We start from the raw sequence: 13,672 nt of genomic DNA, 5'->3' as shown, positions 1-13,672 counted from the left end.
TTTTTGCTTGTGGATGCTGGGCTAAAAAAAAGTGGATTATCTTGTTCGAAATATTGCAATGAGACATTGTTTTTTATGTGTAATTTCTGAAATTATGCTTTAACACAATTGTGCAGTACACCCCAACCCACCCCAGTCCAATCCACCCCACCACACACTAATCCACCCGTTCAATCCAATCCACCTCAGAACATTCCAATTCACTCACCCCAGTCCAATCCACCACACTCCAATTCTCAAAACCCACCTTCACTCCTTTCTTCCCCACTCAAATTCACCACACTCCAATCCAAAACAATCTGCCCCACCCCAATCCAAAACAATCTGCCCCACCCCAATCCAAAATGAACTGCCCCACCCCAATCCAAAATGAACTGCCCCACTCCAATCTGCCCCATTCCAATCCAAAACAATCTGTTCCACTCCAATCCAAAACAATCTGTCCCACTCCAATCCAAAACAAGTCCGCCTCACTTCTGTCACCTCCACTCCAATTCAAAACAGTCACCTCCACTCCAATCCAAAACAATTGCCCCCCTCCACTCTTCCCCATTCCAATCCAAAAGAGTCTGCCTTAATCCAATCTGCTTCATTTCAATCCAATCCACCTCAGCCGAATCCACCCACCCCATCCCAATCCACCTCACTCCAATCCACTCTACCCCACCTCAACCGAGCCCAATCCACTTCACCCCTAACCAATCCACCCCACTCCCCCCCACCACCACCACAATCCACCTCCAATCTACCCCACTCCAACCTGAAACAATCTACCCCAATCCAAAACATCCTGCCCCAATCCAATACAACACAATCTGCCCCAATCCAATACAACACAATCTGCCCCAATCCAATCCAACACAATCTGCCCCAATCCAATACAACACAATCTGCCCCAATCCAATCCAACACAATCTGCCCCAATCCAATACAACACAATCTGCCCCAATCCAATCCAATCCAATCTGCTCCAATCCAATCCAATACAATCTGCTCCAATCCAATACAATATGCCCCAATCCAATACAATGTGCCCCAATCCAACACAATGTGCCCCAATCCAACCCACTACAATCCATCCCATTCAGATCTTCCCCGTTACAATCCAAATAATCTGCCTTAATCCAAATCCAATCCTCCTCAGCCAAATCCACCAACGCCATCCCAATTCCCTCCACTCCAACCCACCCTCACTCCAATCCACCCCATACCAATCCAATCCACCCCATACCAATCCACTCTACCCCACCTCAGCCCAATCCACCCCAAACCAATCCACCCCACTCCCCTAATCCGCCTCCAATCTGCCCCACTCCAACCTAAAGCAATCCACTCCAATCCAAAACAAAGTGCCACACTCCAATCCAAAACAAAGTGCCACACTCCAATCCAAAACAAAGTGCCACACTCCAATCCAAAACAAAGTGCCACACTCCAATCCAAAACAAAGTGCCACACTCCAATCCAAAACAAAGTGCCACACTCCAATCCAATCCACCCCACCCCACCTCAATGCAATCCACCCCACTCCATCTAACCCACTCCACTAAATCTAACCCACTCAATCTAACAAACTCTACCCCAACCAAATCCACCCATCTTCTCCAATCCACCCCAGTACCTCAACCCATTCCATCTTATTCCATCCCAATCTACAATGTTCCATTCCCTGACGCTCCACTGCACAACACACTCTCCCACTGAACTCTTCTCCCCTCTACTCAACTCTATGACACTCTAAACTACTCCACTCAATAACACTCTACTCCAACAAATACAGTCTCTGGCACTGGTATATAACATTGCACAAAAACACTGCCAAAGCCAATAGCTTTTGTATAGGCGAGACTTACTGGCTTTGCCAATGCTGGTTTCTTGTAACTTTGTGAGGCCCAATCTGCCGAGCTCTTTCACCCATAACTGAACTAGCCCAGGGAGATGGGAATTACAGAAAGGTAGTTTATGATGCTTATAGCTCCTTTGAAAGCCAGGAAGGAATCATTGCAATGGACACAGCAACGACCACCTCCCCCCTCCTCTTCAAGTACAGCCTTAGTGTGTCTGACATGCTCTTCTCGGTGCCCGGCCTCTCCCCATAACAGTGAATCCTATGCTTCTGAACAGCCCATTAACACTTCAATTTTATGGAAGATTGTGATGGGGCAAGGGGCATCAATGCCCAAACCAACTTAACAGGTTGCATGGAAAAGTGTCTCTAGCACAAACTCTCAAGCTTCCATGGTTTATCCAAATAAAAATACAAAAAATATATATACTTAAACAAAAGCTTCATTGAATTAACTTTTCCCAAACAATCTTCCACCTGATACAAGCTAAGCAATGTTTCACAAAAGATTGCTATCCTAAAATGTGGGCCACTATCTTGGCTTGCCATATTCTTTTCTAACCCTGGTGTAAACACATCCCTTACTCAGATTCCTACCAGATGAAATATGAGTGAGACCTTTCCCTAAATCATATGATGGGCTAGTTGGACAGGTATTCTGTACAACCTAGGAAAGGCCTTCCTATCTGTATCTTATCCAGTGCAGAAAACATCTTTATGCTATCAGCAGTGTTAAATATGGAGCTAGATTCCATAAAATACTGTTCAAACCAATGTATGCAAAATAGCGCACCTAGTTTACCTGGTTTCCAATAATATTTAAAAAGATCGAGTGCTGTGAGAATTTAGTTCTCGTTTTTATCTCAGTAGTATAACTATTTTCATCCTGAAGACTGGCAATTATGAACTTGATTTCACACAATCATTGTATAAATATAGCCAAGTTGCAATTTGTTTAATGTTTTCAGTGATCAAAGTAAATTCCAGCACTGGACTCTTCCACCGTTCAGTTACATGGTTGCAGTGCACTATAATTCACAGTAATACATTCTCCTAGGATTTTAGTGTGCTTACTTTATACCTACTTCCTGTAGTACTGGCAGTGTTGCATTATTTTGTAGTCCTTCGAATTTGTACCATTTCTTTTGACCCCAGCATTTCCAGATTAAACAAATAAGTAATTCATTTGACTCAATAGTTAATCATTTATTTGACAGAAGTTATCTTTCATTGGTTCTCTAATGATTAGTTATTTACTTTGTTTATGATTATTTTAAGGCAATACAATGTAAAATGTAAGCGTCCTGGTTAATCTTAATTAGCCAGTTTCTCTTTCTGTGAAAGCTGCTGAACTAGCACACAAGTTGCAGTCTAATAAAGTACCTGACTGCATTTTCTTTGCCATGTATGTTTTATACCAATGCCTCAACAAGAAATGTTACAAGGTCCAACATTTTGTTCTGTTTTCAGAAGGCAGAGAGCATTTATTTTCCTTTTGAATCACTAAGCTCACACTTTTTTTTTAATCTATAATCGACAACAGGCAAAACAAGCATTGGAAAAGCCAACAGGTCTCCCCTATAAATGAGCTATTGGCTTTTCAATGCGTTTTTGCCATTTTGCACACCAGTGTGGCTGTTGTTCAGTATGGCTAAACGATAGTGGTGTGAAGTGTCCTAGAATGGAATGGGGGAGTAGTGTGTCAGGGTGGATTTGTTAGAGTGTTGTAGAGGGAAGCAGGGAGGAGTAGAGTGTCAGAGGGAAAGAGTTCAGTGGCAGAGAGTGTCGTAGAGTGGGGTGGAGCAGGATAGACTGGGTTTGAGTGGATGGCAGTAGTGGTGTGGATTGGATAGGTGTGTAGTAGAGTGGGGTGGGGTAGAGAGGGTGGATTGGGGTAGAGTACAGTGGAGTTGGATGAACTGGAGTAGAGTGGGTTGAAATGGGGTGAGGTTGATTGGAGAGGAGAGGATTAGATTTGATTGAGGTGGGTGGATTTGAGTGATAGGACTGGAGTGGACTGGATTGTGGTGTGGTGGATTGGAGTGGATTGGAGTGGACTGGACTGGAATACAGTGGATTAAAAGATTGGACTGGAGTTGGGTGGATTGGATTGCAGTGTGGTGGATTAGATTTACTGGATTGGAGTGTGATGGACGGGAGTGGGGTGGGGCAGATTGGAGCAAACTGGATTGGTGTGGGGTGGATTGGAGTACTTGGAGTGGGGTGGATTGAAATGGGGGGTGGACTGAGTTGGTGTGTGGTGAGCTGGAGTGGGATAGATTGGATTTGGGTGGGGCAGATTGGAGTGGGGTGGATTGTGGTGAAGGTGGGTTGAGGTGGAGTGGAATGGATTCGGGTGGAGTGGATTAGATTGGAGTGTAGTAGAATTGGGTGGTTTGGATTGGAGTGGGCTGAAATGGGGTGAGGTGGATTGCGGTAGAAAGGATTAGATTGGGTTGAGATGGGTGGATTTGATTGGAGTTAGTAGAATAGGGTGGGTGGATTGGTGAGAGGTGGACTGGGATGGGGTGGATTTCACTGGAATGTGGTGGGTTAGACTGGAGTGGAGTGGATTGGATTATAGTTGGGTGGGGTGGATTGGATTAGGATAGAGTGGGGTGGACTGGAGTGAAGTGTGGTGGGGTGGGATAGACTGAATTGGAGTGGGGTGAATTGGAGTGGGGTGGATTGGGGTAGATTGAAATGGGTTGGGGTGCATTGAATTAGGGTGCGGTGGCCTGGAAGGGAATAGACTGGAGTAGGCTAAGCAGGTTGGATTAGGATGGGTTGGACTGGATTGTGGTGGATTGGGGTGAAGGTGCGGTGGGGTGGACTGTATTGAGGTGGAGTGCACTGGATTGACATGGGTCAACTGGATTGAGTGGGGTGGCCTGAAGTGGGGTGGGTGGATGAATTGGATTGAGCTGGGTGGACAGAACTGGGATAATATAGGGTGGATTGGATTGGGGTGAGGTGGATTGAACTCGAGTGGAGTGGGATGGGATGGGCTGCATTGCGATGAGGTGGATTTGATTTCAGTGCTGTAGGTTGAACTGGGATGGGTTGGATTGGGGTGGAGTGGGGTGGGTGGAGTGGACTGAAATGGGGTAGGATAGACTGGCATGGGTGGACTCGAGTGGGGTGAACTGGATAGGGATGAAGTGGACTGGGTTGGATTGGAATGGGGTGGGTTGAGTGGGGTGGACTCCATTGAGGTGGAGTGGACTAAATTGGAGTCGGTGGACTTGATTGAACTGATTGGGGTGGAATGGAATGGGCTGAATTGGACTGAGTGGGGTGGTTTGGACTGAGTTGGTGGATTGGATTGGGGTGGAGTGGACTTGGGTGGAGTGGATTGAAGTGAATTGGGGTGGTGTGGTTTGGATTGGCATGAATTTAACTGGGCTGGATTGGATAGGTGGGATGAAATGGGATAGATTGGAGTGGGTTGGTGTGGGGCAGGGCAGATTGGATTGAGGGGTGGACTAGAGTGGGATGGATTGTATCGGGGTGGGGTGGAATCAGTTGCCGTATTGAAGTGGGGCAGATTGTTTTGGATTGGAACGTAGCAGATTGGAGTGGGGTAGGTTGAAGTGGGGCAGATAATTTTGTATTGAAGTGGGGCATATTGTTTTGGATTTGAGCGGGGCAGTTTGTCTTGGTTTGGAGTAAGACAGACTGGAGTGAGGCAGATTGAAGTGAGGCAGATTGTTTTGGACTGAAGCAGGGCAACTTGTTTTGGATTGGAGTGGTGCCGATTATTTTGAACTGCAGTGCAGCAGATTGTTTGGGATCGGAGTAGAGCAGGTTGTTTTGGATTAGAATGGGGCAGATTGGAGTGTGAATGATTGAATAGGACAGATTGTTTTTAATTGGGGCAGATTAGACTGGGGTGGTTTGGGAGGAATGGTATGGGGTGGGTTAGAGTTGATTGTATTGGGATTGAGTGGTTTGGACTAGAGGGGGGTGGGGCGATTGGTTTGGTGTGGGATGAACTGGGTGGATTTGTGTGGGGTGCATTGGGGAGTACTGCACAATCATGTTAAAGCATCATTTCAGGAATTACACACAATAAAGAAACAATGTTGCTTATCATTATTAAGAACAAGATAATCATCAACTTTAGATATCAGCGCCCACAAGCAACAACAAAAGAAAACATGAAAACATGAGTGCAAAGTATGAAAAGACAACTTTGCAAAATTAATTAAAGTTAGCTATAGATAATAAAACTCAGCAATTTTGTTTGCCATGCTGGGCACGTTTTTGCCAGTCACATGCCTTCTGCTTGCAGGGCACTAGAAGTTAAAAATAACAAAACAGTACCGACATCAGGAACACCATATTGGCACTGATTAAGATGAATTAGTCAGTGCCTAGTCCCTGCTTCACAGAGAGGAATGGAAATTATGCTAGGCTTGCAGTGACAAATTATGAGGCTGTAAAGAAGAGTGCCACACAAGCCAATAAATGGTAAGTAACGGCCTGGCACCAAACACTTCATAGTAGACAAGACTCTCGTAAGCAAGATGCATGCGCTAGCATAAGCACTCACAGGCGTGCCCCTAAAAAGTAAGTAGTCTGAAGCAAATAAAAATAAATATTAGTGAAATAAAATCAAAACAAGGTCATGTATAACAACGCATGGGATGGTCTCCATTTATGCATAACAGTCACAGCAATCCTTAGATTTGCAGTTTGGGATTCTCGTTATTACTAAACATTAACCTGGTCCCCCTCTACACCTGTAGCATAAACCTGCTTTCCTTTGCTTTCATCTGTATGATCAATGACGCAAGAAGTACTGCAGGCCGAGAAGCAGGCAAGATTCTTTGGGAACACAATGTTTATCACTGTATCACTCACCCTTAATGTAAAGGAATTCAAATTTGCAACACTAAGGCCCAAATTATGAACTTGGCGGGATACCCCGCCGTCAACCGTCCCGGTGATCAACAGAAAACTGCCAGTGGCGGCGGACGGCATCCCGCTAAATAATGACGCCTGGAGCCTAAAAGCCATTGATGGTGGTGAGGGCGCCAGGCGCCATGCTGGCGGTCGGTGGTGAGGGTGGATGCTGCTCCACCCTCACCGCCACGTCAGTTCAGCCATTTCCACGCCTATAATGACAAATTCATAGGCGTGGCGGTGCATGGAGAGATGGCAATGGCGGCGGAGCAGCAGCCAGGGAGCCCGTTCCTTCCCAGAGCAGCGCGACAGAAGAGGTAAGTGCTGTCCGAGAGGGAAGGGGGGCGTGTGTGTGTGCGAGTGCATGGGGTTGTGCGTGAGTGTATGTGGGGGGCGGGGGGGTCTGAGTGTATGTATTCGTGTTTGCATATAGGTGAATGTGTGCATGACGACGTGGGGGTTTGGGAGGGACCTGTATGAAGGGGTGGGGGATGGTGAGGGTTGAGCTGGGGGGGCCTACATGGGGTTTTGGGGGTGGAGGGTGGGGGGGGGGGGTCAGTTTTCAGGGTACTGGTTCAGAGCTAGGGGTTTGTGTAGTGGCAAGGGGAGGGCCTGGCTTGTAACATACAGGTGACAGGAATGGTTATTCCTGTCACCTGTATGCTTTCCGCAATCCCAGGTGGAAATGGGATAAAAATCCCAACGCCGATACGGCCTACACCGCTGGGTCGAATGTGCCTACAGTCGGCCCAGTGGTCGAACCTGGCCTGGTGGTGGGTGGTAGTGAACTGTCTGCTTTGCAGCCAGTCAAAGGCATGGCTTCACACTTGTTCAAGTTCACCTTGTAGCCCGAAAGGCAAGAGAATTGAGAAATCAGTGTAGTCAGGGTGTCAAGGGAGAACTTTGGATTAGAGGGTGGCAAGATGTTGCCCACATATAATGATATTTTGGATATACCACCTGGGGTTGTTATACTGTGTTTGTCGTGAGAATTACAGATTTCAATTGACGAGGGCCCTACAGATATGCCCCTTGATTTAGTGAAGGGTGGAAAAGCATGAGCATTACATGTCGCCCTTGCTGTCGGCTCAATGTATTGCTTAGGTACCCAGGCTAGGAAAGTGGGCCCTCAGCCTGCATGTTTTAATACCTGGAACATGTAGTTACAATCCACCCTGTCAAATACCTTCTTGGGCAACCAACAGTTTCTCATCCGCATCATTACACACTTGCCAGAGGACATGAGAGAGGGCCCAAAGAGGGGACATGGAAGTGCGATGAGGGACAAACTGGACCTGATCTCAATGCATGAGAGAGGGAAAGACCCTCTTTAGAAGGATGGCCAGTAATTTAGCCAGGATTTTTGTATCATCATTAAGAAGAGACAGTGCAGGGGATCTTTGCTTGATTTAGAAAAGAGTGTAATTATCACACTATTGGGTACCGCTTGCAGGCTGGGTGAAGGATGCAGCTCCGAAAAAACCTGGCAGGGGAGAGATGCCAAAAGGTCCTTATGCATCTTATAGAACTCAGAGGGGTACCTGTTGGGGCCTGGAGACATGCACAGTATTCCCTCTACGACTTCCTTGATCTCTTCCTCAGTGATAGGGAGATCCAGTTGTGACCATTGCAGAGTATGGCATGTTGTGCCGAGACGTGTTCTATGTCAGTAGTAGGACTAATGCTTTCTGAGGTCACGAGGGCTGCATAATGTGAGTGGAAGGTCTTTAAGATGTGCAGCGGTGCATGTGGGGTGAGCCATCTGTGTGAGGGATAGCCGGGATGGTACGGGGTGCTTCCTACTGGTTGGCCTATAAGGCTAGAGGGTGTACGGCCTTCTTCTCCCTCGCACAGTGGTGTTGTTTAGGGTATAAAAGTGCTTTCTCTGCTCTGGTGGTGTACAGAGAGTTGAAGTTGTGTTTAGCCCACAACAGGTCTTTCAGTATTGGTAGAGTGGGTGTGGAGGACTATTGGGACGTGAGTGCATGGAAATCTTGCTCCAGTGTGCAATGCGCTTGGAGGGCCTCACATGTTTTGCAGACCTTGTCCTGCTTTAAGCCTATCCCTGATGGTCACCTTCCAGCTGCTCAGAGGACCCCCGGAGAGGACACCTTCTCATGGTTTTGGTCCAGATACACCTGAAGGTGATCATTGAGGCACTGCTTATCTGTTAGTTTATAGTGAGAGAGGTACAGCTTCCACTGCACTGGTGGATCTGATCAGTCCCAGGTGAAGCCATACATGTTTTGCATCATGGTCTGATTCTGCTGAGGGGATCATAGCTGCAATCAATCAATCAAACATTTATAGAGCTCAACAAATCACCGTGAGGGTCTATGCGCTGGAGCTGTATGCTGGTGCACTGAGGAAAGGTCATTAGAACATCCAGGTCTTTAGTTCTCTTCTGAATTGCTGGAGTGACGGTTTAGTCCTGAGGTGCCGGGGAGGTTGTTCCAAGCCTTGGCTGGCAGGTGCGAGAAGGAGAGTCCTCTACTGTTGGCTCAACGGATCTAAGGGATGTCTGCCAGGCAAAGGGAAGCTGATCCGTGGTGTTTCATTGGTTGATGGAAGGTCAGGTGTTTGTTGATATATGTCGGTCCTTTGTTGTGTAGGGCTTTGTAAGCGTGGGTCAGCATCTTGAACTGGCATCTCTTCTGAATCAGGAACCAGTGTAGTTTTCTTGAGATGGGGTGTGATGTGGGACCTTCTGGAGAGGTCAAATATGAGTCTTGCTGCTGAGTTCTGTATTGTCTGGAGTCTCTTCAGGAGGCATGGTGTGATTCCTACGTACAGCATGTATCTGTAGTCCAGTTTGCTGGTGATGAGGGCCTTCATGATGGTCCTTCTGGGGTCTACTGAGAGCCACCTGAAGATCAGGACCTTTCTGAGCCTGTCACTGACTTGCTTCCGAGGTTGAACATGCAGTGGGGGCAAGGGTCCTTGGGTGCTCCCGAGTGTACGGAGGTCATGATGGAGATAATGTCGTGTGTGGAGGAGTTCCTAATGGGTGAGGAATTTTTTGGGGTTGGTGTTTGTGCATGTGAGCTGGTTGATGCTATCTGCGGAAGAGGGTTGTCCGAGATCTTGTTGTGGAAGAAGTCTGCAAGGCTGTTGCACAGTTCTTGGGAAGGAGTGATGTTCTCAGTGGATGCAGGATTGGTGAACTCCTTCACAATGGCGAAGAGTCCTTTGCTGTGGTTTGTTGCCGGCTTTGATGTGGCATTCTTCTTAGTTTCTTTCAGGGCTTAGAGCCAGTATGTAGTCTCAAAGGAAACCCAGCGTGTCTTCGCCTTCTAGCTTCTCTGGAGCCCATGAAAAATGGAAGTTGTCATGCCAATTTCAGTCCTCTCGCTCCACAATCTTTTACTGACAGTACCAAGGATATTGTTCCCAATCTATTGCTTAAGATAGTTAGTGGTCTATGCAATCCAAGTGATTCCACTCCAGTGAGACAGGCATTGAAAGAGGCCAGGCCGGATGGTCGGCTACCTCTTTCATAGTGGTTCTAAGACTGGATAGTTCTTGTAAGGATAGCTTCCAGGGGTGCGTTATGTCTTTCTGTTTGTCTGCCATTGCTTCAGTGAAAGAAGTTGCCTGGCAGGCTTCAACATTGTAGTTTGTTGGACAGGAGGGGGCTGGCAAGGCGAAAGAACGTGAGGGCTGGCAGTGCACACCCAGAACAGCCTCAGAGAGCAGGGTGTGGCAGGCAGGTGCACTGGGGAGCAAACTAGGACTAAGAAAGCCACTCCCAGACCACTGGGATTAGGACAGGCAATGGGCTCCCCTCTGTCTTTGGAGAAGGATGTCTGGAGATGGCATGTAGCTAGGCAGTTGTGGAAGTTGCAAATGACGGTTCCAAGCAGGACTAGAGGTGGTAGGGGAGATTCTCTGGGGTGGAGGGCACTGACAGTGTGCGGTGGAGTGCAGTTCTAGACAGGAGGCCGATAAGTGGTCACCATTCTGAAATTCCTGGTATCCGAGTCCGTAGCCCTGGTAGTGAACCGGGACATGTAACAGGTGTCAATAAAAGCTGGCTGCTAGCCTGCTATGGGTCAGTCCCTTGAGCTTGGCACCACAAATAATATCCAGCATTTGAGATGGGAGTCAGATACCTGGTACTTCAGGCTAGTGGCTGCTGGCATGATGCAAAGTAGAACAGTGTCCATCGATGTCCGTGATGTATTTTGCCCTATTCCACCTGTCAAGTCCTAAGTCCCACCATAAACTGCATTGGTGCTAGCTTCTCCTGCACACGCAGTGCCCGGCAGGCTGAGTTACCCTGTCCGCTCCATCCAACAATCACTAGTGAGGCAAGGGGGAGGGTGGTGGAGCTAGGCCCTCTATGTAAGAGGGCTCAAGCACAAACAGCTGCTTCCCCAGCAGCCAAGAGGGCTAGGTGTCTCACTGTGTCCCCCTTGCTTCCCAGTTGCCTGGCCTGTGGAGTTAGACCCTGGGCATCGTAATCCAGAGGGGGGAATAAAGAGGGGGGATGAAAGAGGAAATAAAAGTGGAGTCCAATCATCAGGTCTAAGCCCTATGGTAAGTTAGGTGGTGGTGGTGCAGGCCATCGTCTCTGCCAGGTTCAGGTTAGGCCGTCAAAGCCTCAACCGCCCTCCATTTGCTGGGGCCAGCAAGCTGGAGAGGAGTGGCCCGCCAGGCAGACAGCCCAGCCAGCCTCCGGTGCCTTAGCGGTTTACAGGCAGCACTGATGCAGAGGCCGCTGCCTGAGAAGTTGTGTCTGCAGGCCTACAGGAAGAAGCGCTTCAGCCGAGCCTTGATTTCATACACCTCCCCTCCCGTAAACTTGTTCATATTTCATTCACATTAGCTGCAAAATCCATCCTCTCTCTACTAAAAATTGAGGTTTTCAGGATACCCTTTAAGCCTTGCAGACAAAGAACAACGTCACAGTGGCTGATTGCTCTTGGGGGACTACAGCACTTAAGTAACAGTGGCTGGTGTTACTTGCTTGTTGTACCTTTAAATCTTCAGCCGCTCATTCCCCTTACTTGGCACAGAATGTAGGTCTGACGAGAAATGAGTAATGGTGGGTGGATAAACTCGTTTTTCTACAATTCACTACAAAATAATAGGTTGGGCATCCTTTGTGAATCACTCTCACACCAAAAGGTTTAATGGTATTAAGAAAAAAACGTACAACGTGATCAATATTATTCAGCAGAAGATGAAGAGTGAAGGAATTAGCTCAAGAGGCAGAGGGAGCACCTTCAAAAAAGTTGGGGTTAGAACAGAGAGATGTCAGCCACCAGTGCTTGCATTTCTTTTTAAACAGATTTTATAGGTTTTGAGACAGGAGCACTGCCCCTGTAAGTGAATACATTATAACCATATATGCAAACAAAAAAAATGCAAGTCCCTGCATGTAGAATCCACCCCCAACCTTTCCCCCTGGTGATTAAGTGTGACAATAATGAAATTAGCACGAATCACCCCAACCTATCATATACTCGTATTAACCAAAGAGGGTTCAAACTTAATTTCCAACGTTCATTATATAGGGAGGATACCCTCTACTCAGCCCAGGTTTGCCACACCGTGGCATGCTTCTGCAGGCAACACCATGGTCTGTATACTGCTAGTTGCAAACCCATGCAATGAGCCATCTTCTTCCTCCACTCTGCCAAAGAAGAAGGAGTCGTGGCTTTCCATTCCCTCACTATTTCAAGCTGGCAAATATCATCCCCACGAAGAGCAGCATTATTGTGTACCAGTTACCACCCAGAGTACAGTTATAATGCAGGACGGTGAGTTTGGCGTCCATTGGTATAGTCTGCCCAGGATTCCTTCCAGGCAAGAAGTCGCCAAGTGCCAGAACAAGTCCAAGACAGGACAGCCCCACACGGTATTTAGGAATCTCCCCTCTGTGGTACTATATTGAGAAGGATAGGGGAAGCAATAACCCCCATTCTCCCTGAGCCTCAGTTCATTCCTCACCGTCATGTTCTTCCAGATCAGCTTTGCATGCCCTCCCTCAGGAGAGTCCGCACAGGCTCAAGGTTACGCTCCTTTGCAACTCTAGCATCAGGGGACACAAATACACCCAGCTATTTGAAAACCCTAGTGTCAATTTGCAGTTGAGCCACCTAATCTAAGCTCTGCCGGTAGACATTTACTGGGGACACTATAGATTTGGAGATATTAATGTGAAGCATGAAGTATCTCTGAGAAATGCACAAAATTTGTAAGAAACAGGGTCTGCCATGTTCGGGGTCGGTTATGAAGAAAAGAACATCAGGGTCCTGCATGTTCGGGGTCAGTTATGAAGAAAAGAACATCACTGGTGTATAACACTATTCTGTCTGAGGCCCCATATCCACACTTGAACCCGCACACCCAGGCGCCCATTCTCACCCACACAGCCAATGGCTCCATAGCAAGAGCAAATAGCAAAAGGGAAAAAGGACATCACTGCCTAGTCCCCTGCTTGATAGTGCTTTCATTTCTGAAATTAATGACAAAGTTAGGTTATGATAGCTGAACCTACTGGATAATCACTTCTGGATAAAGGAAGATGAAAAACAGAGCATCAGAGGGCGTATCACAGAGATACACTTAAAACAACTTGGTACTTAAAAGGAAGGCTATAAGGTGATGCATGACAAAAATGATTTTGTAGAGCCTGCAGTCTATGAAGTTGACACTAAGCAGTCTCAATTATAATAAGCTTGGATAGTCTAAGCATGATTGTAGGACAGCTCAACTATGGCTGTAATGGTTCACAAAGGGTAAATCCTACCTTACAATAGGAATGTGCAACATATAGCTGGGCACACCACTAAAGAAATCCATAATGATAAGGTACCATAAGAGTCCATTGATGCCTAGATTACTCACAGTTTGAGCTGGATGTTCTAAGGTAGGCCCTAAAGAATTGCTTAACATATGAATGTCAGTTTT

The 13,672-nt window shown here is 47.2% G+C and overlaps 1 protein-coding gene across 11 annotated transcripts in view; it reads right to left on the bottom strand.

The window, feature by feature from the left end:
* Positions 1 to 13,672, bottom strand: part of SNAP91 (synaptosome associated protein 91) — a 639,351-nt gene that overhangs the window by 98,977 nt on the left and 526,702 nt on the right. The window lies entirely within an intron of this gene.

This window comes from Pleurodeles waltl, chromosome 5 (assembly GCF_031143425.1).
Source record: "Pleurodeles waltl isolate 20211129_DDA chromosome 5, aPleWal1.hap1.20221129, whole genome shotgun sequence".
Classification (NCBI taxonomy): Eukaryota; Metazoa; Chordata; class Amphibia; order Caudata; family Salamandridae; genus Pleurodeles; species Pleurodeles waltl.
This window is presented reverse-complemented; position numbering and strand designations above follow the sequence as displayed.